Source organism: Ptychodera flava, chromosome 18, assembly GCF_041260155.1.
Source record: "Ptychodera flava strain L36383 chromosome 18, AS_Pfla_20210202, whole genome shotgun sequence".
Lineage (NCBI taxonomy): Eukaryota > Metazoa > Hemichordata > Enteropneusta > Ptychoderidae > Ptychodera > Ptychodera flava.
In genome coordinates, this window is record NC_091945.1 from 9624690 (window position 1) to 9652675 (window position 27986).

The following is a 27986-nucleotide window of genomic DNA, read 5'->3' on the forward strand; positions in this document are numbered from 1 at the left end:
GTGCAAAGTTTCCGTAAGTTGCAGTTGCAGATCCTTTGTTACAAATGAATGTTTTTCATATCATTTATTCCCATTGTCATTCTGGACTTGAATTTTAGATACTGTTTGTGATAATTAAAATATTGTCCTTAAGGTAGAATGCGCCTCGGGGACAGATATTCGGACTCAAACTTTTAGAATTTTTTTCTGATATAACACTTGTGAGGGATCACTTTAAAGTTCTTGGTGTAAGAAAGCTTTTAACCGGCTTAGGTTTTCAAAATTCGAAAATTTTATTTTTCTCCATAGAGTTAACACAGGGATGGCAGCCTCTTTGAATTTTAAATATCGGTAAATCTTGGGTTATTTGTTTCTTTAGTACCAAAATTTGCGCGGTGACCCCCGATTTTTATTCGTGATTTTGAAAGAGAATGGTCGAATGATTCCTTATGGAAAGTTTGAGCAAAAGTTTTAAGTCTTTCACTTTCGGAGCGCATACTACCTTAATTTGGATTTTAGCTTCTAAAATAGCATAGTAGTTTTCTTGGTCAGCATTGCTGTAACGACTGAACAAAAGTTGTTCTCCAGTTGTCATACGGGTGTCAGTTTCTTCACAAAAAGAAGCGAAATATCCTCAGCATAGCGAATGACGTCCTTTATTGCACTTTGAATGTTTGATGTCAATGAATTCAAGTTCCTGCACTATCGGAATAGAATTTTTTTTTACTTCTTGTCAGAGGCTCGTCGCTCATCGATCGTGCTCTAGCGACCCGCAGTTTATTTCAAAGCTGCAGACGACACTCCGTGCCTGGTCACGTGACCGCGCATTTTATTTTTATTTTTATTTTGGTAGTTTTCGCTTGGCTCTAGACTTAGCTATGTTCTCGTCACGTAACTTGATCTGGACAGGAACAGAATCAACATGTGACGTTTTATCTAATGGTAGTATACACATGGAGGAGGGGAGGGGTGTCCATGTCGAAAACATCTTTCAATTCAATGTAGGGCTAGATTCGAAATGTTCCCATTGTCAAGGATTTCAATGACAGATTTTTGGACTTTTTAAGGCGTCGTGTTTTACTTCTCATGGTGTCGATTCATTTTTATATAGTTTTTGGGATGAAAAGTAAACCTATCACCCAGACCTCGATACACACGTTGACTGTCCGTAACGGTAACAACATACGTTTGTGGCCCTATATGGCCTGGGAGTCGCCCAAAAAGTTTGTGTTTCAAGACGCCGTAGGACGAGTGAAACAGACTGTTGGGGAGACTTTCCGGCAGAGAGAAAACAACGTAAACTGTTACCCGAATATGGCCAGTCAATACGTCTTTAGTAACTTACCTCATCCTGTTTTCTCGCTGAAAAATCGAGAAGTGTAGGTTGCAGACGACACGCACCATCTTCTCTCCTGTTTTAGAATGTACGCATGCGTATGCAGTGAGCAGGGCTTTCAAGCTTTGTCAATGCCAACAGTGACTCTGAATTGTATACTGGTTTAAAGTTTCAGAAAAGGCTAACCAATAGATGGCTCGTTGCATGTATCTGTGCCAAAATGTTGCGTACAACTTAACAGGGTAGCATGGCTCACGTCAACTTCGCTGGCCAAGTTTCTTCGGGCAGAGACCCTCCCTCGATTTGGTAGACCGCGCGTGCGACACCGTATGGGCGCGCATACAAAGTAAATGCTACGGTTTGGCCAGTGTACATGTTAACCGTAAATGAAGGAATGTAGACAAAGTTTGTACAGTCCAAACTCTCTGTCGTGATTCGTTATTTATGGTCTCGTGTGCATCATTTTCTCGCTGAGAGCCGGTTATCGGTAAACAGTTTCCAAACCTATTCCGGTTCGGACAACTATTTATTTATTGTCAATTGAACTTTTGATCTCAACACACTGGATTATTGTCACTGAAAGTTTCGGTTGCAGCACAATAACCTTCATCAGCAGAATAAGCTAATAACCTGACAGTAATCAGCAACCAACACAGATGAATTTCCGTGCAAAAACTATTTATTTAGTAAGTTTTGAAAGGGCCATCTGCGCATGTGCTTCGTCTAGACCACGTAAAAGATGAAGCATTAGACCTTCGAGCAAACAAACCTGCTGTCACACAGGTAACGGTGATTTGTATAGCCTTCCATTATGAATCTCAAGGTACAAAAGCAAAACGAATACAATGAGTCAAAAATAAAAAAAGATAAAAATACCAAAAAGTAAAAGCTAAGCGTCATCTGAATCAGTTACCATGGAAAATGATTCAGCTGTGCCCTCATGACAACGTATTTTGTGCCAATCAATCAAGTGATTATTCAAGAAAATTCTCATGTAGCGTTCATTCTCTTGAAAAACCCCAAATCCTCTATCGCACTCACGAAACAGTAACATATTTTCTTCACGTAAAGTCGTTTAAATCGGATAACAGGAGATGGCCGTTACATTAATATTTATGCACAATCGTTTGATTGCGTGAACTCTGAGTTAGATTCATGTAATTCTGTGCGTACATCAAGTATAAATCATGCATAGTTATCGCTAAGCTCTTGGAATGTTGTTAAATTTCAAAAAAGACTTCTAATAACCACAGCAACATAAAACATTAATAAATATTTGTCTCTAATAACAAAACTGCTTCGTGATGTTGAAACACTCATAGATTACCACTATGCTCCTTGCTTCCATTGCAATAAGTTAATGCCCTTTCACCAAATAATTCAAATGATTATAATTCACGTGCTGTTCAAAGATAAAGATATTTCCTAATCGCGAAAGTACAAGTGCAAGCGATACGCTGCGGGTTAACGCATAGCCACCCGTTACGGTGTGATGCTTCAGTGAAAAGCTAGAACGTCCTGGATACCGAATGTCTCAGTGAGTTGGAAATCAGGTATTCTTACAGAATGATTAATTTAAATCTATATGATCACAACTTTATGTTCTGCAGAACAATATTATGAACGAACGAACGATATAGATGCCAACAATTACATGGTCCGAAAGAAACTGAGAGAGACAGACAAACAGACAGACGGATGGAAAGATACAAGCAAACATGGGAAAACAGACCTGCGGACGAACAAACAACTAGTCTGACATATCATCATTTTGTTGCAAAGAGTGTCAGATTTTTCTATCAACCGTTCACAAGGACTGGAACAATTCAGAGTGAGCGTTGACTTGGAAGAGAGTCCAGCTTCGCGATTCATTATTAGCACCGGCCTGTGCATGAAATAACAAATATTACGTACTACCTCTAGTAAGCTAGCTGTTGCATCTTGAAGGCATACAATAAACACTTCCCTTGACGATGACTATAACTTTTTCTTTCCAGTTTGGTAATCAGTGAAAGGCATTAACCTTACCAGAATCGCATTTTAATTGGCAAGCTTCATGTATTGGAGAAATTTTGCGGATAGAATATCACGAATTTATCGTCAAAATTTACCTCAAATATCACAGATGACGTTCTCTTGAAACATAAAACCATAATATTACTCTTATAAGCTCGTAAAAACTGTTATACTTTTATTATTTCATCTTTACCAGTGAAGTTCAATTTCAGAATTTTGTATTAGTTTCTCTTCGTGCAAACAGAGAAGCATAATGAATAATTTAATTTATTTACTTGTGCAGACTCTTTCTCGGGTGCACTAAAGTGAAACAATATTACGCCAGGTCACGTAAAAGTTTCAAAAAGTAATGCTATAGTCAGTTATCATGCCGGTATATCTGCAAGCAAGGCTGTCAAAAAATTAATATAATATGCTTCTCCCTGTTCAAACCTTAGCGCGCTGCATCAACTAATGTGTTTATGATAAGTGAATATTCTCCGTTCAGGTCATAGGTACTAGTCTTAGTCAAACAGTACTAGTGAATGGAATGTACTTTAGTTATGGTGAAAGAAATCATGACAAAAACATACACATACACTTCTGCAGCCCAGTTAGCCGTCTTGTACCGCTTAGGATTACAATAACCGATATATTACTGACCAAAATTCTATAGACTAGATATTTTATAGATCCGGAAATACCTTCATCATTTTATTTCTATTTTCGTATGAGGAAAAATTGACGCTAATGAAGTTGTCTCCAAAGCTTACAACCTTGAAGATCAATTTAAAGGGGCATTTCCTGACACAGCAAGTCACAACCACTCATCAAATTACCGGAGAGAAATTACAGGATTAGGATCTTATCGTCCGGTCACCTTCTCGACCACAGACGAAATTACAATGTCAGTACACTTATACAATACTGACAGAAGCGCAGCAGTGATCAGGTAGTCAAGTTGATAATTTAGTGAACTCGGAGTATGTGATGTAAGGGATTGACACACGAGAATGCTCGGGTATTATTGACACCAACGATAAATAAAGCCAAAATATTCTTAGGGCCATTTTCACCACTAATACAGAACTATTATTCCACGATGGTCGGTGAGCAATATATCAAGTCGCATATATGATAGCAAAAAGGGCATCGTACGCGTCATGGCAAGAACGTCGGCGTCTTTCACATTTGTTGCCTCCGGCTCAGCAATATATTGTGACGGCAGCATTTCTAACGTTCTTTTGTGAATTATATCCTATCGTACGCATTTGAATGTGGCTGAGATTACTGTGCTTCTATAAAACATCGAAATTCAGACGTTATCGGCCAAGACTAGCTGCAGGATGAACCCAACATCTACTGTCTCTGGTGAACATTTCAGATTAGACCAAAATAAGACAGGATAAACCTGTCATGAAAACCACGTGCTGAAGACGTTGGCCAAAAATATATTGGTAAGCTCATAATCCGCGACAAGGGTTGCTAGGCTTATTAATATTTATGAAAGTTTGTGGTTTTTAAATTGAATAAACCCCCAGTAGCTTTGTTCAAATTTCAGTCGTGCGTGTAGGATACATTTCATCCCAGACGTACAAACCAACGTCAAACAGTCAAATGTGCTTATGAAGAAAGATAAATAGACAATACAAGGAGAACATTCTTCATAAAAGACGGTGCAAAACACATTCTCTGGAAAATAGGAAGGAAAAATTTAAAATTACGTGAGAACAGCATAAAGACCTACACAGATCGTCTTTCTTAAAGGCACAATAGCTGTAATATTTTACAATTTCTACTTTATTTTGTTTTTTGTTTTTTATGCAAAGTTGTCATTGACTGATGAATTCTACTCCGGACTAGAATATATTTGCCAGTGTTGGACATTATACACATACAGACTCTGATGATAAGTTAAACACTGGCTATTTCCATTTGATTTTAACAAATAAATAAATAAATAAATAAATAAATAAATAAATAAATAAACCAAAATTTATAGATCGTGAAGCTTTAACGTTCTGATCAAGCAGATTCATAGTTAAAACACATTAGAAGTACTCAAAGGTTCAATGGTCGACCTCTGTGATCGTCAATGAACTGGTCAGAATTGCCAGAATTTGTGCAGAAAACAGAAATACTACAGATGGAGTCTTAAAACTGAAGCGAATTAAGTACGGACATGACAAGGAAATGAGGAAGGAGGCAAACCAAACGCCATCAAGCGAGTTCAATACACGAGCCAAATATCATTGTTGATGCCACTTCATACGCAGTTCCAAAGTAAATTGTGTGTACTAAGCGCACATGTGGAACTTTGATCAAAATATATTTACATACAAAAAGGTTACAACTTTAGTTGGCGTCTCGAAATTGAAAGTCTTGAACTTTTGCCAAAACTTCCCCAAAGAAAATTCGAAATGAGCCCCCAGTAGTGGTAGACCAAAAATGTATTTGAAAGTTTGAGAGTCCGAATATCTGTTCTCAAGGCGCATTTTACTTTAAAAAGTGATCACTCTTTCAACTTTCAGCCAAGTTATCGGCGTTTAAGGTAGAATGCGCGTCTCGGGGACAGATATTCGGGCTCTAACACTTTTACAAGATGTTTTTAATCTAATATATTTCTGGGGGCTAAGAAGGTCTTCACCGGCTCATTTTTGTGAAAACCGAAAATTTTATACACAGAGTTAACACAGGGACGGCGGCCATTTTGAATTTAAAGTGTCGGTAAATATCTGGTAATTAGTTTCTCCGGTACAAAATTGTGTACGGCGACCCCTGGATTTCATTCTTGATCTCGAAAGGGAATGGTTTAAAGCTTCATTACGGAAAGTTTGAACACAAGTTATAGTCTTTCGATTTCGAGGTACTTACTGCCTTAAAGATAAAAATGACGTTGGTGAAAGTAATATCACTATCCTATCAATAGAAATATCGTGAAATGTAAATTTTGCGGGAAACTCGTAAATTCTAGAATTATGACAGGAAATCAATTTCCGGTTATCATTTGAGCAAATACTGAGGTGTTCAAATTAAATGCCTGTCACAAAAATAAATAAAAAACTGTTTGTTCTGACTTAGACCCTCGTAGAAGAGGAATTCTTATTGAGTGATACGGCTGTTAGAACGAACAAGTGTACAATAGTTATGAGGACAGAACAAAGTAACAGGTTTTTTAACAATAAAAACAAGCCTTCTTGTCCCCAAAATATTGGTAAATATACATGTACAACTTTACAACAGATTAGATGTTAGGCTATATTATCTTCAACTTTTGATATATTTTTCAGTAGTTCTGTTCTGAGAAAACTGGGTCGTAATTTTTTTGTTTTACACCCAAAATAGTGTCCGAATAACTAGTGTTGTACTCGTAAACACAGTCGGTACGACAATAATGATGCACATTGTACACGATGGCGAGCCTAGTATAGTACTCTGTATTGTACACACGCTCCGGAGAACAATACAAATATGTGCATGTTTCAGAGAACAAAACATTATGAAAATAGGGTTAAAAGTTTCAGCGATTTTCCCTACAGAGCAATTCAGGGTAAAATCACTTGACTGAGAAATCAAATAAACAAATGAATGAAACCAAGATGACCGGAGAAAGGAAGGACTTAAAGTCTAAGAATAGGAACTGACGAAACGAAACACTGTAAGCTCGAATATTTCAAAACTTGCACTATAATCACAATACGAAGACGCCATTGCTTCTGCGTAAGAGGGAATACAAATTGTGTAAGTAAAGTGATCGGCGATTTGGTCAGCTGTCAAACGATAAATGTTGGAGCGCGAGGGAGTAATCAAATACATCAAAACGAAGTTTATAGATTTTAAAACACCAAAAAAAATTCATAAATACCTTAAACTACGTCACTTCGAATCAAACTAGGCAAAAAATGATTGATTTGCCGTGCAGTTATTCAGTGACACGCTCACGGGTGACATTTTGATTGTGACGATTGTGACGTAGATATTAAAATGAAGTGACGTTACACTGGCCGAAGTTGCTCAGTTCCACGTCATTCGTTTTTATGTTGTGCGAGAAACGTGGGAGAGAGAGAGAGAGAGAGAGAGAGAGAGAGAGAGAGGGGGGGAACAGGCAGAGGGAGAGAAACGGAGAGACAGAGTCATACACAATGGAGAGACACAATATCGTACTACAACTGTGAATTTGATCCTATTCATATCGTAAGATAATTTTGTGCGTTGATTTCATTGAACTTCCTCAAAGAATGCGTCATTGGATCTATTGTAGAGGGATGGCCCGTGAAGATTCATAAAAGCGTAAAATTCTGTGTGTTGACAAAGTAAGTAACTTTGTCAATTGTATCGTGATACAGTAGATATTTGCATATAAATTAAGTGTCGAAAATGTCTCGCATCCTTCATTGCCCGAGAAAATTCAAAAGCGACCTCTTGTAAAAATATCGATCATTCTCAACTCTTAAATTATTGATGGTGATCATTTGCAAGTCGTGGTTGTCACTTTTTCTGCAAAAAAGGCGACCCTGAAATATAGGGTGAAGTTATTTATTTCTATTCCTGTCAGAAACAGTATGTCAACAACATTTCGTCTTTAGAAAATCGTGGTCTTTTTGTGTCAGGGTATGATTAAATGTCCACACAGAATGTGTAAAATTCGTCTTTGTCACAAAAATACAAGGTGCCCATCAAAAACATATTTCATCTACAACTTGACTCTGTCGGGGCAAATATTACGCTGGCAAAGTTCATTGAATTCTGTCAATAGTACTAAACTTGACAACTTATCGCGTCAAGAGTTTCGCCCCTTGTGTTCACGTTTAATGTATCAATGCACGCATGGCCTTGCATACATTGACGATAATACGTCTCCCTGCAAGTTGCTATGTGCGTTTCCGTGCCTCGGAACGCCTCCCGACGCGTCGAACAATCGGAAAGCCGGCTTCTGCTTGAAATTCCGCCTTAGAGACGCCAAAGCCTGGGAGGAAGAGAACTAAAATCGGATTACTAATCCGTTAAGATGGGTTTGCTAGAAATATCAATTACGTTGTATGAACCCCGCGTTTTATTTCCCTATTAATATTTGCCACATGCGAGAAATCATATTTGCTGCTGTAATTACGCACTAACATTATTGTCACATAGTGTTAGCCTAGCGGAGATAATGAATAGGTTATAACGTAAGGCAGTCTAACACCACTGAGATGAGATTTCACGTTTATACTGACTATAATATGAGAGTATTTTACCGAAATATTCACCAAGCTGAGTTTGAAATTCCTGGTTTCGTTACAAAACATAACTACACAGTTAGAAAAACATTGATACCTAAAACTTAGCGTTGTTTGTGCTTGTTGTAGTGTTGTATCGTTTACCATTCATCTTATGAATTTATGGTTTAAACAACTACATAGACGACTTGAAAATGGTCAGCGATATGAGTTTAATTTGATCGATCTGTTATCAAGGATACGTGTACAAAGCATGATTTGTGCAAATCTTTATCCGATTAATATATCGTTGAACGAAATGTGTCAGCGCAAACACATTTACATCACCTAAATATCAAGTATATTAGGTAGAGTCAGCGATGAAGTGACCTTTTAATTTTCTTGGTTACCATCGAGAAAGTGTTTCCTAGATTTAAATCACGTAAAAATTCCGGTCGCAAATCGATCGACTCTTTACTTTTTAGATTTGCAGATGAAATTTCTGATCATCTCCCAATTACTATAATGACTATTTAAGTACAGTATTTTCTAAATCTAATCAATGATTACAGATGCACAGATATCGGAGTCTGCGCTCAGTTGCAATTCAACTTAAAATTTAATATTTTTTCCGTTTTGGCACAAGGGGTTTATTTCTTCATTTATTTGCTGTTTTCTCTACTGATCTGCCCCCCCTCGGTTAAAAAGACACATTTCCGGGGAGAATCGATTAAAAAACCCGCAAAAGACAATGAATAGTACATAGTGTAACAACGAATAAATACAACAAGATATAAGAGAATTTCAAAGGAAATGCAAAAACATTAAAAACCTAAACAGGCCAAAATAAACAAACCAATTGATGACAGTTGCGAAAAATATTAAAACCAATGACACCTGTCAGACATCAAGTCGACAACGACAAACGACCAAAAGTGAAAAGGCTTTTAAAATAATTTCTTGTACTTTAGAGTGACATTAAACAAATAAACTTTTAAAAGACCGAGGGACAGTGAATGATTGCATAGGTTCTTTGAACCAATCACAGAAGCCGCAAAAAGCGGGTGGTCACGTGACGGAGACGTCGCCTTGCCCACTTTGGCAGCCCACGCCGATACCACGCAAAATGCTACAACATTATAAGAACCGACAACTCTGCAGAAGTCGTTACAGGAGAAAATACGGCGACTTGTAGCAACTGAGCCACGGAAGTTGACAGGAGGTCCAATTGCAACATTTTCGCGTTGTCCAGTTTGGCGAGAAGGTCAGGTGAGTGCTCCGGCAGTTTCGTCTGTGTAGCGGTACATATTTGAGACAAAGGCTTTTAAGAGTAATGTTACTTGAATGGAGTTAATTTCTCTCGAATATAACGTTTGGCAGACTTAAAATTTAACAAACATTGCAAGAATCCCTTATTCTCATCTTTTCTAGTATAATTCAATATATCCCAGCTCTATTAGCCTGATATTTCCGGATGCTGACGGATTCCAAAAAAACTTGACCATACTTCCAGTAACTTTTAAAAAATGCTCTTTCCTATTTCACTGTCGGTTTTTGACTCAAGTCGACTTAAGCAGCCTTTTGACTTAACTTTTCAAATGTAGCATTGTGTGTCTAGTGAGGAGTGATTGTTCCCGCAAGGAGAATCTTCCTTTATTTAGTACGTTAGTAGTGACATTTTAGCTGGAAAGCGTTGTTACTTTCGAGTCTAAAATATCTAACTTGGTTTGAACTATTAAAGTCATTTAGTGATCAACTGTTATGAATATTTATACAAGCGTTCGTCACTCGGTCATTTTATTTGCGAATCGAACAATGTCTGTGCATATTAGGACGTTTTCTATATCTTGAAATCATTTATATTCCAGTTGTTCCCAAGGATTGAATTCCTTAACAAATAACAAAATATATGCGCTCTAATATGCCCTTGTATTATTTCCTACTAGGGAGTTTTCTGAATTTGTCTTTCAACTTAAGATATCCAGAAGTGTTTCACTATGCACAGAAGATCAACGGTCGCCATATTGCTTCTCTGTATGGTCGTCACTGCGGCATCTGTTCAAGCCGAAATGGGTCTACCTTGCCTCGACTACTGGGCCAAGTGGTGCGGAAAGCGACCTGGAAAACGTTCCCATGGTATGATTTTTATCTTCTTACCAGACGATACACAATACATCAAAGTGCATTCTGTTTCCATGTCGACGGCTGTTGTATAAATATGGTTTAATCCGAGCATTTCTCCTGTCATAATCCACTCATTTTATTACAAATTAGCCCGACCATTCTATTTACATCCCTGCGAATGGAAATTCAATATCGATTCGATCATTCTCAACTTCAGGTGGATTAACATTTGAATGACGTCGGCCTAGTATTATTTCCCTTTGAAATTAAACATACCAAAAGCCTAGAGAACTAGCATTAAAGTCATTTGCATCATACAAAAGTAAATTTCTTTGCTTGATAATTAGTTTCCGGAAAGTTTACGAAAACATCGTAATTTCAGAGATCTCGATTAATTGCGGTGTACTCTGGGAAATGTTCAGTAATGACTTTACCACATATGAAAGAAATTAAAGGTATAAAGTCACCTGTTCCAATTTTGCCACAGTTACCAAGGAAAGAGAAAATCTAACCAATCATAGATTAAGCGGGTGGCCGCTTTTTAAAAACACCGCCCTCACATGGGCATTTTGAATACCAAGGAACGCCCCTTTGACCATATATGGGCATATTTAGATTACAGGTGACTGTATACCTTTAATATCAGCGGATGTGGGACGCGGCACTGCAGATATAACATTGTAGCACTTCCCTAGAAAGTTAGGTTAGTGTTCTGACGTTAAGGTAGTACGCACCTCGAAAGTCAAAGTTTTAAACTTTGGGAGGAGTTTTCTTAATGAAACTTACAACCATTCTCTTATCAGATCAAGAATAACCATCAGGGCTCAGCGTGCAAAGTTTTGAATTCGAGAAGCAAATTACCCAATATATACCGATATTTGAAATTCAAAATGGCCACCATCCATGTGCGAAGTCTATGGGGAAAATTAAAAACGCTTCCACTCGAAGAGCTTCAAAATGAGCCCCCACAATTGTTAGATCAGAAAAGAATGTGAAAATTTGAGAATCAAAATATCTGTCAGTCGCATTCTAAAGTAAAGAAGAAACGCAATTTTTTTCTTCAGCAAAGCGTTTTCACGCCTTCGATCGTTATCGGTGTAATGATGCCCGAAGATAAATATATATAGTTCTCGGTATAGCTTGATCGACTGTGATTGGGTAGTGACCGACAAAATGTGACTGCGGCACTGTGCGTCTTTCACTAAATCAGACGGCACTAGTCAATCTCCGTACAGCGATTGTTGTGCGGCGTGGATAATTATAACCTAGCTAGGGAGTCTCAGCAGTAGAATTATCTACTCCGCACTGCTGCCCACTGCTTCAATCTCTGTGTGGAGATTGGGCACTTGTACCACGAACTGCCAGCGAGGATGAGTCCGTATCGAGTAAATCAGTTGCTGGGATAAATTTGTCACTTTCAAGAGTGCCAGCTGAACAGAATATTCTGCTTAGCCGTCAAGATTTCAAACCCTTAAAATGCCGATGAACCAGTTTTATCTAAGTATTCGAATAATCTCAATACATTTGACTCGGACCTGGTCAATGCCTGTAGTGTTAATGGCGTCGAAATTCTATACCTAAAACTTTGGGGTGAGATCACTGCCAAAACAGAACGTTTTATTACTATATAATGACTAATCAAGGCTTACATTTCCTTTCATTTTTTTGCATTTTTACAATTGAAAATATTTATGTATTTGCTTTCTATTAATCAGGATTAAGTGTAAATTAAATATTTTGATAATTCCTTCCCATATTTCAGTGACATATGACCATCTTATTCTGATTTTTTATCATTTAAACATTAATCATATTTCATCATCACTCTAACATTTTCTATTCGTGCCTTGACATTATTTCCTTGTTTTGACCATGCCCTCATGGTTTCCTCAGATGTGCGATGTTTGGCGCAATTGCGTAATAGTTTAATTTTTTCCGAATTTAAACTTTCACTACATTTTCACCCTATGCTTGTACTTGTCTTCGCACTTCGTTGACCATAAATTACGCTCACAAATAGACAGATGTTGTTGAACGAAATCGGCAGTAAGCTCAGAATCAGAGAAGCATATTTCAGATTTTATGAATGTCGCACGCATGCGTCCAAAGTATGAAAAAATAGAATCACCAATCCGAAGTACAGTTACGTTGGATATGTCTGTCGATTGTCTTCAATATGTACTGAAGTTCTCCTTTCGAAGTTTTAAGATGTACAAAGCCGGAGGACAAGATACACCTGTATATAAAAGCTTACTTTTTATATGATCACGCTTCCTGTCACTTGAGTTTAACAGCGTTCTGAAACCGTATAGTAAATTCACAAAAGAAATGATATGACACTAATAACATTTTATTAGCGTCCACGGTTATACCAAACAGGTCATAGACCCGCCATGTATCAGATAATTTCAATAAGTTATACGCGTAATCGCGTGTGACCCGGGGCATGAACTACGTTCTGACAGGCATCCAGGCTTGGCAGGATGAAGACAACATCCTTGATTGAGTTAGACTCAATAACCCTGTCGTCCCGTTACTCCGTCCGTAATATATTTCTGACAAAAATTGACGTCTTTGACATATCCTGTCTCTACCACTGTAATTTGTTCTCTCGCTCGGGACATGACATGGAAATCATAGTAACTTAATAATGATGGATTATTTTCCAATATATTTGTGTCATCTACAGTTTCTTGATATTCTCCCCATAGAACTTAGAAATGTTCATAATCTGCATGAATATACGTTATAATTTTTTTTGATTGAATTTCGGTTCGGATTGGGATTTTATTCCCAACAATAAAGATGCATCACACACATAACTGTATTGACAAGCCAAGGCCGGGTTTTTAAACTTTATTTAGGATGTACGCTGAGAAAATATAGTAGGTTCGCGGAAGAGGACTCTTAAAATGTCAAAAATGACAGTTACTTCAAGTTGTAGGTGTAATGGGAGAGAGGTGAAGCGAGTGTCCGCTGTCAATCGTTTTGGCAGAACCCGAAGTCACAGAACCCTAGCTGTATATTGCATTCAGGTTCGTTATTTTTCTGTCAGAACAGCCATCAGCACATTAGCTAAATTGTATTTCAGTTAGACGCCAAAATCATGACATTGCTTTCTTTGCTTCATTGTGACTTTAAAGATATATCTGCCAATCATTCTTTAAGCATAGTTCATGATGCGACACAATATAGCATGGCTTATTGTCATTAGCAAACGATACAAATCGATGAAATTCAAACTGTCAGTTTGTTCCCTGAATGTTTATCAGCTGTCACCGGAAACGACTGCACAACGACTTTGCGTTGATAGTACCAAACGTCCAGAGAAATAGCGCGATTTTTGCACAGCTTTGTTTGATAAATATATTATGATGATGTCGCTTCTGTACCCATGCGCCAACAAACTGAACCATGTGAACCGTGCATACGACTTGCAACGCACGAAGTCAACATTGCGAGGTGCACAAAGGATTTCAAACATTGATTAATGGTTTTTGTGAGTCTGTAAAATAGCGTTACAAAGTGCCGTGACATTCGATCATCATAAGGTCAATTAGAATCAGCAAAAGTGAAGCCATTAACGATCTTATTATATTTATGATTACAATGTCAATTTTAGCTGATTTTATGCCTTTTGATCATTAAAGTTTTAGTTAGATGTTTTATTTTCCCCCCAAAATGCTTCAGGCAACAAATTAAGACTACTCCCAAAAAGTCTTATTTTGACCTACTCACATAAGAACCCCTTTCTTTACTCCATAACAGAAAACACAATCACCTGCAGAAAAATCAACACTATTAGAAAGAGAAGCGAATGTTGAAAATCCCTTAAGCACTTCAGACACAATGCAAATGTCATCGGGCAACTGTTGGTACAATTGGTTCAATATTTAAATGACCAACCTTGTGAAATCATGCCTGAAAATATTGGAGGAACAATTTCTAATAAGGCACTCTCTTCATGATTACATAGTTCATCAGTGTCACATGCAACGCGCTTTACAGCCCCCTGGTTATGAAACGTCGAAAGTCGTTCTACCTAGGGTAAAATTACATCCTCATGCAACTCACTAACTTGAACATTAAAGCTTTCCTAATTTGTCACCTCGAAAGACTCTCACGTTTCCTGTGATGGAAATTTCAATATGCGTGTTTCATACATATTTCCCGAATAGAAAAGTTGGGTCTACTTACCAATATAATTCATTTTGAAATGCTTTTTGTATTTTTATATCATCATCGATTTCAACTATTAAGTAAGATAACATGACAGCTTCCTTTGAACTGCGGGACCGATTCCTTTGTGTAAGTAAATCGAAAAATTCGAAAACTTACAAATATTAAGCCCGGAAAGACGATTTGAATATCAGTTAAATGGTTATTTTGACTCGAAGTGGTAGACATTCATCGGTCACAAATATCAAAACTTGAACAGATGCTCACGAACGATGTTGCGCATGCGCACTAAGGTATCCAGTTCTCACAATTCGAAGCGCGATAGAAGTAACACGGTTTCTTTGATAGGTCACTAGTGTCCACCCAATAAGGAAATGACATAAAGCCCTTAGCGTCCTGACGTCGTCATGTTGCTATAGGAATGCTAACTAATGCAGTTACAACGACTTTAAAGCGCTTAAACCGACTGTAACATTTCATTTCCACACAATGTAATGTTCAACAACGAGCTTATTCAGCCATTTAAACTATCAAACGGCCGGAAATTTTGCCTCGGAGACAAGATAAAAATCAAAGTCAGTCAAATTACATAGAATTACGAACCCTCTGGGTATGTGATAGAGAAAGACGTTACGAGTTGACGTAAACTCACCGTGTGTATGTAAAATGAAAGATCATATATCCGTTGACACAAAATGTTTCTGATGGATATTATCCACGGTAACACAGCCAGATCAACCTTGACACGAGTGCTTCATTTCTAAACTAAGTTGAGTTTCAAACAAGCCATGGAGTCGAACACAGATAGGACGGCAACACGTTTTGATCGAGAGGTAGATACATTGGTAGATGCAGCATCTTTATCTGTCGGTAGATCATTTGTGACATCAATTTGACGTGGAGAGAGAGAGAGAGAGAGAGAGAGAGAGAGAGAGAGAGAGAGAGAGAGAGAGAGAGAGAGAGAGAGAGAGGCACGTGAAATGGCAAGAAAGAAACGTAGGTCCATTGTGTTTGCTGTAATCTTATGTACAGAGGTATATACTTTTACATTGTTATGCTGAACAAATCATTGAATCAAATCGAGACAGAAAGCAGATCATTTCTGTGAAAGAACGACAAATACCATTGTCTTACGCGGGACTTTGAATAACATGGTCTTTGCCATGATTGTTATTTTGAACATGACTCTACACGAACAGAAATTGCATGTCGAGAAATTACGATTGCATAATTAGGATGGATATTTGGCGTTACTTTTAGGGTCTTAAGTTTAACAAATATGCAAGAAGCCAATTCACTTGTAAATTACCATGACAGGTTTCGCATTTAGTTTCTGCGATGATACATAACATTAAAGCTTAGATACGGGAAGGCAGCTGTAAAATCTCAGACTTCCTGTCCATTTCGTTTTTTGTAACACTTAACTTGCTTTTATAACCACAATAACAGCAGAATACATGCATGGGAGACATAGTGCACATTTGGAATAAAAATCTGACAAAGCTTCGTTATAGTCTAAAGCTATTGTGAACTTATTTTTAAACTAGCGGAGATCGTATGGTCTTATTTTTGAAAATGGAAAAGTGTACCTTTACAGTTCGAACAGAAAATTTCAACGGTATTTAACAGCCCAATGTGACAAGTGGTTGAAATACAATAAGAAAACTGATAATTAGTTTTATTGAACTTGAGGAAGTCCGCTCCTTGATGTGACTGTTAACCTTGGCATTAACATTAAGCTTGGAAACTTCCTATTTGGTATGTTGGTATCTCGGCAAAATTGAATTTCACGTACAGTTGTCGTATCCGAGGCCTAAACTTGGGAGGGAACGAATACAGTAACTGTAGAATTCCCTCAATATGTAGTCTCATTATTCGTAGAGGTGTGTGCCGGATGTTGAATCTGCGAACTGAGAATACGCCGAACATATTTCGCCACTACAGAATAAGCATTTCCATAGTTTTCCATTCAAAAAATAATGGCTATGTGTTGCAGTTATTGTCAAAATGATGCAGTGTTTGAGGGCTTGATGCAGCATGCATTTACTAAATAACCTTTCACAACACAAAGGTTGAAGAACCTTATTTCGCTTTGTGAAACCTTGAAACGTTTGATATCATCGTCTAGCCAAAGTTTGCTTCACCGCAGATGTTTGTAAGTTACAACCTCATCGCAGAGCTGAGGTGTTTGAAATTAAAAGAGACCGCCACGCTCTGATGTATAACTATGAAGCAACTTAGGTGTCGGTTTTAAAAAAACCGAGACAGTGAACATTTTAAATTTCAGTTACGCCCCAAAACAGCAAAGAGAAATATGGGGTGGCTGAGAGATTTGTAAAAGATAGACACCAATAACACGAGATTTGTAAGATTTCGATCTTTGTTCGTTCGTTCTTAACCGTTGTAATAGCATTTGCTACGTTTCGTCGTCTCCTAGAAATACAATCAAGTTACTCATGGAATCAGTTCTGATTTGCTGGTCCAACTTGATGCGTGTGTAATGATTTCCTCACTGCGCTGTTTGGAGTATTTCACGAAATCCAAAAAGGAAGAAAGAAAGAAAACATAAAAACATTGCAAGGTCATCGGAACAAAAGACAGACTGAATGAAGATTGAACATAAACTATTAAACCACGAGACACGGAGAAAAAAAGGCTTATCATCGACATCCTCGTAGAATTCAGTAGAATTCCCTGATCTGTGGAATAAAGTCATACCTCACCTGTTGCCTTGGTAACACATCCTGCTGTATTTTCCGATTTGGATGGCGTGTAAGATAGAGAGGGATAGAAGAAAATCGCTTGTGTGAATAATCTTTGACGTGTGGAGACCATATTGTCAGGTGTCATTGAAAATTAACATTATAGGCTATTAAAGAGAATGATTGATCAAGAAAATAACCCTGGAATATCTTATTTTAGCGGGAAAAGGCGGAAGAACACACGCACAAAAGTGTGCTTTAGTACGCTCTCTGGCGCCATGGGAACACAGACTTTTTCCTTGAACTTTCCATTTCTTGTACTAAACATGCATTGCATGCACACACACAAATTGACAGACAGAAACAGAGAGAGAGAGAGAGAGAGAGAGAGAGAGAGAGAGAGAGAGAGAGAGAGAGAGAGAGAGAGTCAGATAGGCCGAAGACAGAGCTTATCGGACAAATAAACACAAATGACAAATAAACACAAAACCAAGACACAAAGGGGTGCAGTTACCCTACCCGGACTGGGAAAGAGATATAATAAAACCGAACACAGATTCTGCAAACTAAAGTGTTAAATTCAGTCGCTGACAAACCACAGATCACTGTTGATAAACTGAGGCGATGTGTCTATACTTTGCATACCCTTTTGCGACTAGAATAGATGACTCGCAGTTACATTTACTATTTATGAATGTATGAAACTTATTGATCAGTGTTTATTCAAATCAGTAGATTCTGTGCTGCCTCAAGTGGGAATGAGTTCTACCAAAGGTTAATAAATTTTCATTGGACACTAGATTTTATTTAAAGCGATGGAAGTCAAACGGCAGACTTGTGTCATCGCCTATGGCGCTATAATTGATGGAATATTTACTGTAAGATTTATGTTTCACTGAAAGGCGTTATATTCAGTGATGCCCACCCACCTCTCAGTAGTCAATCGCCAAAGGGGTGGGGAATTTTGCGTTTTGTACCAATAATTTAAATATTGACCTGTTGACACCTGCTTAATTTGCCTTTCAGATCCAAGCGAGAGTTCGAGCTCAGAATCTGAAGCATTGGCTAAAGTCCTACTGCCCGTGATTAGACGTGCGCTGGCCAAGATCTTGATCGAACGGACACAAGATCAACGCTTTGACTTTGACTCCATTCCCAGAAATCAAGATCATCAACGGCTAGCTTTCGAAAACCTTGGGTTCGATCTGTGATTTTCATAAAACAACTAATAAAAAATCCATATTTATATAATTTGTTAAATACTCTACCTTAAAATGACAGCAAATAAATATGATTGTTCCGGAATGAATATGTTTGGATATTTAACTCATCTGTTCTTGTGTAGACTCGGTGATACTGTAATGGACTCTATGTATTTTTCTAAAAATAGAAAATAGCTGTCTAGATGTTCTCGTCATATAATACGAAGTAGATTAGGATCTAAACTTTTTAAGGAAAATATTTTGTTTTGAAAATTGACATTTTCTAATCTCGCGAGCAGGGATAAAATAAGACGGAATGAATGAAATGAATACAGTTCTTTATACAAATACTTAAGGGTTTTTTTGAGTTACTCAACCAGTAGAGTCAACTAGAGAAATCTTCCAGTCGCGAATATTATTTTACGGTCAATAGACAAGAATAGCCGAACTTACACACCAAAGAGACATTGGATTAAAGGATATATTTTTTGGAAATTACTCAAGCTTTTCAAAATATATAGATTTTGTAATTTTTCGAAGTCATTGCAGGCCATAACTCTAACATACTCTTATCGAATAAAATGGTTTTGAACAGTGTGTGGCGTGTCATGTGACTCAATTTGGCCTAAACTCTTTGTAAGTTGTTGAAAATGCTTTAGTCTGAGCTTCGTATTTTGAATTTCTTTTCTGACGATGTTATGAGAGAGAGAGAGAGAGAGAGAGAGAGAGAGAGAGAGAGAGAGAGAGAGAGAGAGAGAGAGTTTACATCATTTTCGTACAGAATGCTCTTGATTCTATTTGGTAAAATGCTAGTCAAAGACATCGAATGTTCTTGGTTGGTATTTGAGTATCTATATCTATGAGCACGTGTACATTGGACGCTTCGAAAAAAAGGCAAGCGGATTGGAAATCTCTGGAAAGACGTCGTCACGAAAAGAAAACGAATTTAAATCAAAGGATATTTCATTGGCAGTTTGCTCACAGAGCTTAGAGCGAGTGTACGTCGCTTCAGGGTCCACGATCTGTTCACCACGCCGACTGTCGGTTTCTTTAATCACGTATTTAATAGGTATTTGACCTCAGAATGGGTAATTACTATTCACGTCGCCAAGTACTTGAAAGGGAGTCAGATTTCTAAACGACTCTTAATTTCTTCAAAATAATAGTGCAAGGAGGATAATTTTTAGTGACGATAATTCATATGCCACATTAAGTGTGCAAGGAAGTTGTCAATGAACGCCCGCCTTCGTTTCCTGGGGTCTACCATAGGCGTTAGGATTTTATAGGGTCACCAAGGTTAATAGACGTGTTTAAGTTTGTCCAAGTGTAAATTCTAAAAGTATAATCAAGCATAATATCTGTATTTTATTGACAATCATTCATATTTATTATATGTTAACATGGAGAGTGTCATTGAATGCCGGTTTCTCACTGAGGTCTACCATGGATGTCCACGTTTTATAGGGTTACAGAGGTTAATAGTTGTGTTTACGTTGAATGATCCGTAGATTGATGGTTCGATGAAGTAATTTAAAGCCTGTATCATCTAATATGTCACGGTTATATCTAAAAATCTCAAAATGTGAAAGAATGTTAACCCATTAAACTCGCTCAGACGACGACAAGGAATATGCTTGTCGTATATTTTACCGTTGAGAACGCCGTGCGTGTTAGCACACGCGCACGTACAGAGTACGTGCACTACGTGCTTGTCAATATGTTAAGGTAGTACGGGCCTCAAAGATAAAAGATTTAAACTTTTACTCAAACTTTCCTCAGGCAAATTTTCAACCATTCTCTTTCGAAATCAAGAATAAAAATTGGGGTCACCGTGCTATTGGGGTCACTAGTACCGATATTTGAAATTCAGAATGGTCGCCATCACTGTGGTAACTCTATGGGAAATAAATGAATAGTAAAATAAAATATATAAATAAATAAATAAATTTCAAATTTTCGAAAAACTAATACGGTGAAAAGTTCTCTCACTCTAAGAACTTTACATGGAGCCGCCACAAGTGGTACGCCAAAAGAGTATTGACAAATTTTGAGATTCTGGATATTTGTCCCCCTGGTTCCTGGTTAGGCGGCTGTATACTATTGTATTGTGAGTGGTTGTTACATGTTCTGCATAACGGTGTGTACTTTCAATTTCACTCCATTATCATAGGCTGCTGACGTCAGAGACTACAAATATTTGAAGCAAGCTTTCGAGACGAAGGTAGATCGGAATTTCTGACAGCAAATAACTGAAGTGTTTTCGTCTTTGTACTTTATTGAAGTTGAAGTGTACGTCATCCGAAATACTTCTATGCCATTCTCATCTTTTGAAAATACGTTTTTTCGGAACTTAGCCTATACCAATACTCCAGAAGTTTCAATGAGAGAGCTTGTTGTAGTGCTTTTCACGCATATCTCTTAAAAAGACACAAAAGCGAACCGAAAACTCCGTATGTAGTTCCCTTGCCGTACCTGTCTGTATCATAAATGGACAAAATGTTGGACCATAATGGAAAATGATATCTGAAACCTGCTATCGCGGTGGCAATGTTCAAGTGTTCTGACAGCGAAACGGGACAGCGCCATCAGCGGCTGGGGAGAGGGTCAGTCGATATCTTGATGCCTCGATATCCTATATAGGCATTGTTTAGGCCGGGGTTGTGCTTGATCCCCATGGTATAATAATGTGCAGGACCGTTCAATCTCCTTTCTAACTGACAACAAGTGCTCTACTGTTAAGCTGTCACCATGGCTACCTGAAAACCATAGATCCATTATCATTGGCGTGGTCAGCTAGTTTTGTTTGTCCCTTAGGAGCCTTCAAGACAACACATTTCGATTTTAATCGAATGGTGGCTTTTGTGCACAAGAATAACAACAAACGAAGCTATGTCCTAACGCATTTCACGCAATACAGAGAAAAGTAAACGAGCATTTGTGATCGAGTTTAGAGCACTGAGCAACTCGCTCCAGGCAGTAAACAGTTGTTTGTTGCGCTTACTCGAAAAATTCCAGACCGCACTGTACGTAAAGGTTCGACTTTCTCGTTCGTTCCATTTACTGAAAAGTGGCACTCAAGGTAATTGAATTTTTCGACGCAATCACTTTAAATTTTAGGCAAACTCTCATTGAAAATTTGTAAAGTCGATTTTTTATTGCAACTGAGGGAAAGTTGATCCAAAACTGATGTGAAAGACAGCAAAGTAGACTCTGCTTTGAGTAATCTTGTGAAACTCTGAATTCAAAGACCACACAACTTGATAATCGCAAGCAGGCTAGCTAGTATTTCTCGGTTTGGTCAGGGTGACTGTAGAATAGGGTTTCTATCTTTTGCCGTATATGCCTCTTGTCATACAGCCTTGCCGCGTTCTCCCGTTCCGAGTCGACGGAAACCTGTCTCAAGTTTCATTTCCAGCGGATACTCGGTCACCGAACACAAGTATATTTAATGAAGTATTATGTTTTGGCTGTAATCTTGTATCAGCCATTCCTTATAAAATGTCTCCACCTTTCTATGTTGAAGTATTGTGCAAGTAGTATCAGGCACGAGAAATGTAACTTTTCCTGAAGAAAAGATAGCTGCAAAGAATCTGCCTACATCTAAAAAGCTGAGATGCAAGAAATTCTTCGGAATCACTTGCGAAATACCTGTTCAGATCAAGCTCGGCAAAAATGCGACAAAATATTTCCAAGCTGGCGGATTTCTTTGATTTGCTATTCTGTAACATTATGTACACACTACTTTGTGTTCTGTGCACAACAGATGCTGTCGACAATTTCCATGGTTACAAGATGAACACTGGGAAGACGACCAGCAATAAAAGAATCCCCGCCCTGTTTCGTAAGATTTGAAAGCGAAAAGCTTTACTGTTTTTTGAATGAAATAACTGTCAGGTTTACTTTTCTCATCAGAATATTTTACCACAGATCCCCTTGATTGTTGGACCACATAATGCTTAACCAACATATATACTTGACTCAACTTGACTGAAACTGTGTGCATGGCTTTCCTATCCAATGTGTCAAAGACAAACGATTAACTTCAACTTTTGAGGAGTATCGCCAAATCGTCGGTACTTTTCATAGGTCAAACACGCATAAAATTGCCATCTGCGGACCACATGTTGGCTGTACAAACATACTTTTCTTGTTCACCTACTTCAAAGCGGAACGACATGTTTAAGGTAACGGTGTCGAGCGTGTGTAGTAAGATTGCTATGCAAACCCAGGTGCGAAGAAGACAGGTTTGGGCGAGCACGTGCACATCGCAAAGCGACGACCAACATGCAGCAGGGTCGGTACTGTTTTTGACTCAGCATTTTGACTAACTAATTGTATAAAATTGACAATCCGGCGAAAACCATTCGTTTCAACGGAAAACACCGTACTAATTATGATTCAGTGTGGGTTGAAGATTCACATCTTCAAATCTGTGATGAGATATTGTGATCAGACGTTAGACCGCCGCTAACGGTGCACTCTCTATCACAGCAACAGGGTTTACCATGGAACTGCAAGCATGTTGAGCATATTTTAGATCCCATCTCAACAAAATAAAAATGCCGCGATTCTGGTTTCTGTACGTTTGAAATATCAAAGTTTCAAATTTGAGGCCCTCCATCAAATATCGTTGCAGAGAACGATTGGAAAGCATTCAAGAAATGTGAAAAATATCCTAGTTTTACTTTTAAGTCTGTATCAGACACTTTTTTCTAGCAGTAAAGGTCACTCACCCCGATTTGAAAATGACAAGGCTCTTGAGAAGAAGAAATGTGGGTGAAAAACCACTCTGATCAAAGTTCACTGTCTTTGTCAGGTCAGGCCGGCAAAAGATGCACAAATGATGACCACAATTGACAGTCGTCTTGTTGATCTTTGAACTGTCGAACCTTTTTGCATCGTTATTTGATAATGGCAAATGCCATAATTATGAAAAATGACAAATGAGACTAACTTAAAGAATTTACTAAGAAGGAAGAAATAACAACACAAGGAATAAAACGAAAATTTGCGTGAAATTTCTTTGAATATTGGTAATTTTTCTAATGTAAAGGAGTTTTATTGTTGTTTTGAAATTTTTTTCCTCCAAAAAAGAAAGCCATAGAACCTATACACAAGATGTTAATTTTCACATGTTATTCGGAAAATACACACTCTTTTTGGTTAGCCTAATCATTTATTCGTGAAATGTTTTCAAATCGAAATTTCGTGTTGAAACACTTGTGGCCAGTAGTGTGGTCAAATTTATTTTAATCCCTAGTGAGAATTGTGCACTGCCGGAAAACAGTACAGGGAGATCCCGCTAAAGAAATCTTTCAAGAATGTACCTTTCATCTTTTTTACAGTTTTTGCAAGAATAGATAGGAAGCTCTCTACTGCATTTTTTAAACCACGCTTTTCCAGATATTTGACCACCCCTAAGGAGATAATGGTCAGTTCTTTTGTACTCATCGGCCCGATTACAGTCGCGCCTTGGAGGGATAGAGGGCGCACTGCTGACTGCAGAAATTTCATTGATGCCGTAATATATTCTTCTTCAACTTGAGCCGTGCCCTATAGTAGTAGTAAGTCTGAGTCCAGCACAATGCTTTGTTGTGTAAGAGTCATCAAAAAGCTTGAGGCGCTTGTACTAGATAACGGGACAGTGCAATGAACAGTCTGCTGATTTTGTTTCGTGTGTAGACGATAAAAAAGTCGAAATTTTTCAACATATTTTCTTACAATGTGAAAAGTCTCATCTTTTAATCCAGCTTTCTCCATAATCATAACTGATAGATGAATTTCACAATGTGAATTTGAAGTATTGATTGAAAGGGGAAAGAGATCCGGGTACGGCAATTTGAATCTCCAAATATTGATATAGTTATCATCCGGATGGCTTGCACTACAGTGATTGACTTGCACCGATCATTCTGCGAGCATTCCTTTTGTTCAAGCTTCAAGTTTTTCCCGATCAAAGTTCAGAAATCCAAGGATTGTGGCCTCGAAAGGAAGTTTTCTCTACCGCACCACGTGTCTGGGTTTCTTCAGGTACCCCTAGGCGTGTTATTAGTCATTGAGATAAACCTGTGTTGACGCTACCCCCTAGAGTCGTCCATGAATTGTGTTTGTGCTGCTTCATCGTTCCCGTTTGTTGAGTTGCAAGTCGTCTGTTTAAACAGCGCAGCCCACTAACACCGTGTACAATGACCTACGCAGACAATGCGAGGGAACTGTACGGAGCACAGTTGGGTGATGGAGGGACTGTGCTGTGAGGAGACACCGGTGCCGTGGTCAAAGCACGCTTTGCACTGCGATTGCGAGTCAGATGCACGAGCATTAGCAAAATTCATACTGGCAAACCTGTAAATCACTGAACAGTTGCATGAATTTCTTAAAGCATTCTCTCTATGATAATCAAAATTTCCTTGACCGGATAACTTTTTCGCAACTGGCTGTGCATCTCCCGGCAGAAAAAGTTCAAGATCTGTCCGCCGGGTTAACACTGTACCTTCATCACAAATCCTCTCGCCGACATGTCCATCATGTCCATCTAGTTGATGGGCAAGATGTTTACATACAGAAACCTGTCAAACATCACTTATCAGACCGGTTTAAAATGGCGACCGTACGGCATACTTATGTGCTTTAAAATCCATGGTAATCGACAGAGTCACTAGTGTAAACCCAAACACAAATTTTCCATGCTTTGCAATGGAATGTGATACCATCCCCTGTCAACAGACACATCAAGCAATCATTAAACACTAGCTTCATAGCTTGTCCGGTGATGTAACACCTCACAGCTGGTAATGGATAATTTATAGTTATGACAAGCGTGTTCAGAGAAGATTTCAGATTTCAAAAATTATCAAATATCCATTGATCACATTGTTTAAATGCCATACTTCTAACTGTGCATCACTGTTTCGGGGGGGGGGGCATAGCAAACACAAAATTGACATTTGGTTTCTCTGGAATTCATACATATGGATCTACCGTTTAAAGGATACAGTTACGTGAGCGGAATTCATATTGTGGGGAAGAACTTTTCTATTTGCTAGAATAAAGACCCTGAATGCATGTTTTTATAGCGATTATGTACACATCCTTGTGCAAAGGCCACCGTTAGTTAATATGCGGATTAAAGAGTATGGTTGTTTTTAAATGGTAATTACTGCATAATTTGAGTATAGATAGGAAGGAACACGTTATTTCATGACCAATGGACTACATTTCAGAGAGATGGAAATATTTTCCCCAGGAATTCTTTGCAAGACTACAAAAGTAGCGAAACAAAACTTGCAAAGGTAATTTTCCGTCAGGGAACAAGTAAATTCCTCCATGAGTTTGTGGCATTCAATTCCAAGTCAGAGTATAGGTATACAAGAAGAAGAAAAAAGACACTGCTTGTCGTTTTCATCAAGCACACCATGTTAACGACTGTGTAATAAAGTTAGAGAGAACTTCCATGCGGCGGACGTGCAAAGTAGCTGCGATTCTTGTCACAACTATTCTTCAAATTTACCTTATCTAGCATCTGACAACTCACAAGGCTGAGGAACTTAGACTTTCGGGAAATCCAATAATTGGTCTGACGTCAATTTATTTTTCAACATTATTGGCGATAGTTTTAACACTAAGTTTAGATTTACTCAGTTTACGCAGATTAAACTAAGGGTATCCCTGCATGCTATGCGCAGTAAACATTTATTGTTCAGACGTAAATGCAACCCTGATTTGATTTTCTGAAAAAAAATTCCGGTGAATGTATTTGATATTTGACTTTGTCTCAAGTACATACTTTTGTTGACTGTTATTCTAGGAGTTAACAGGTGGCCATTTAGAGAACGCCAAGAATGCAGACACGGCAACTTGACTTCAAGTATTGGCAAATATCAAGTTGACGTTCCCAGGGACAATCAGGGAGATCTAAGGTTGCAAAACAAATTATCATCGCGAATTTGACAACCAGTGGCATTTTATTGAATTGCTTGAGGAATGTGTCTTCACGATCAATACATTGATAAATAATCTTTCAGTTTGATCAATCCTCCGTACAGTGTATGATTTTCCCCTGGCACGCGACTGTTATCCATGCATCTTCGTTCTAGCAAAACTTCTGATTGCCTGGATTCGAAGTTACATTCCTTTCTGTCATCGACCTTGCGTAACATTTTAGTCTCGTGCAAATTTAGATGTACCCGATTGTTTCGGCACTCTACAAATATTGTAAAATTCTTCAACTCTTTTTTTTTCTCCCATCAAGTCATGCCGGCACCATGGAGTCGGTAAAACGTCACCGTCGAGACGATGAAGTATCGTCGATTGGGCACACTCACGTGCTTATCATAGGTGAGATAGGGCGGGAGATTGCTTATCTCACGTGAGGCAAGTCTATCGGATTACATATGTAACTTTGTAGAAGAATGTTAAAACGTGTATCCCGCGGACATTCCTGAAATAATTTGTCCCACAAATCTGGAATGTCTGTAAAGTACCAGGTTTTATATAGATACAATGTGTCAATATCAAATCATGTCAAGTAAAAGATGTCTTTTTGGTGGCCGATCTTTCACTTGTCAATACACGTCAAATCACACGACGATCGAGGTATCGATATCACTGAGCATGTGAACGACACATGTTTTTGTTGTATGGATTTTTGATTGGCATATTGAAGGCTTAACTGACTACAACGTGTCCTTCATGAATCCAATTGCCTTTATCCGTAATGCTTTTCACCTTAAATTGAAAAGAATAATGTATATATAGCTGTATTTGTTCATTCCCAATTGTACTTTGCTGTCGTTTACAGTAGAGAATAAGTGGATTTTTCCCACAAACTGAATTTCCAAACTTTGTTCTAAACCAAAAATAAGATGGCGTATTCTTTATATTAAACGTGGATTCATCGCACTCACCTCCCTTCAATTTGAAGAATTACATCTTCGTTTAACACAGTATACATTCACTGCTATCTGAAAATGTGAGTTTGATCCATCCATCCATCCATCCATCCATCCATCCATCCATCCATCCATCCATCCATCCATCCATCCGTAGATAGATAGATTGAGAGAGAGAGAGAGAGAGAGAGAGAGAGAGAGAGAGAGAGAGAGAGAGAGAGAGAGAGAGAGAGAGAGAGAGATTGATAGATAGACAGATAGATAGATAGATAGATAGATTGATAGATAGATAGATAGATAGATATGATATATACAGCAGATAGATAACTCTCATACATACATACACACATGCATACATACATACATACATACACACACACATA

General features: G+C 38.1%; 1 long non-coding RNA gene across 1 annotated transcript; it reads left to right on the plus strand.

The window, feature by feature from the left end:
- The first annotated feature begins 9630 nt into the window (after positions 1–9630).
- Positions 9631–19312, plus strand: LOC139117788 (uncharacterized). Its single transcript, XR_011548581.1, has 3 exons — positions 9631–9777; positions 10455–10644; positions 18540–19312. It is a non-coding gene; the product is annotated as an uncharacterized lncRNA (long non-coding RNA).
- The last annotated feature ends 8674 nt before the right edge of the window (positions 19313–27986 follow it).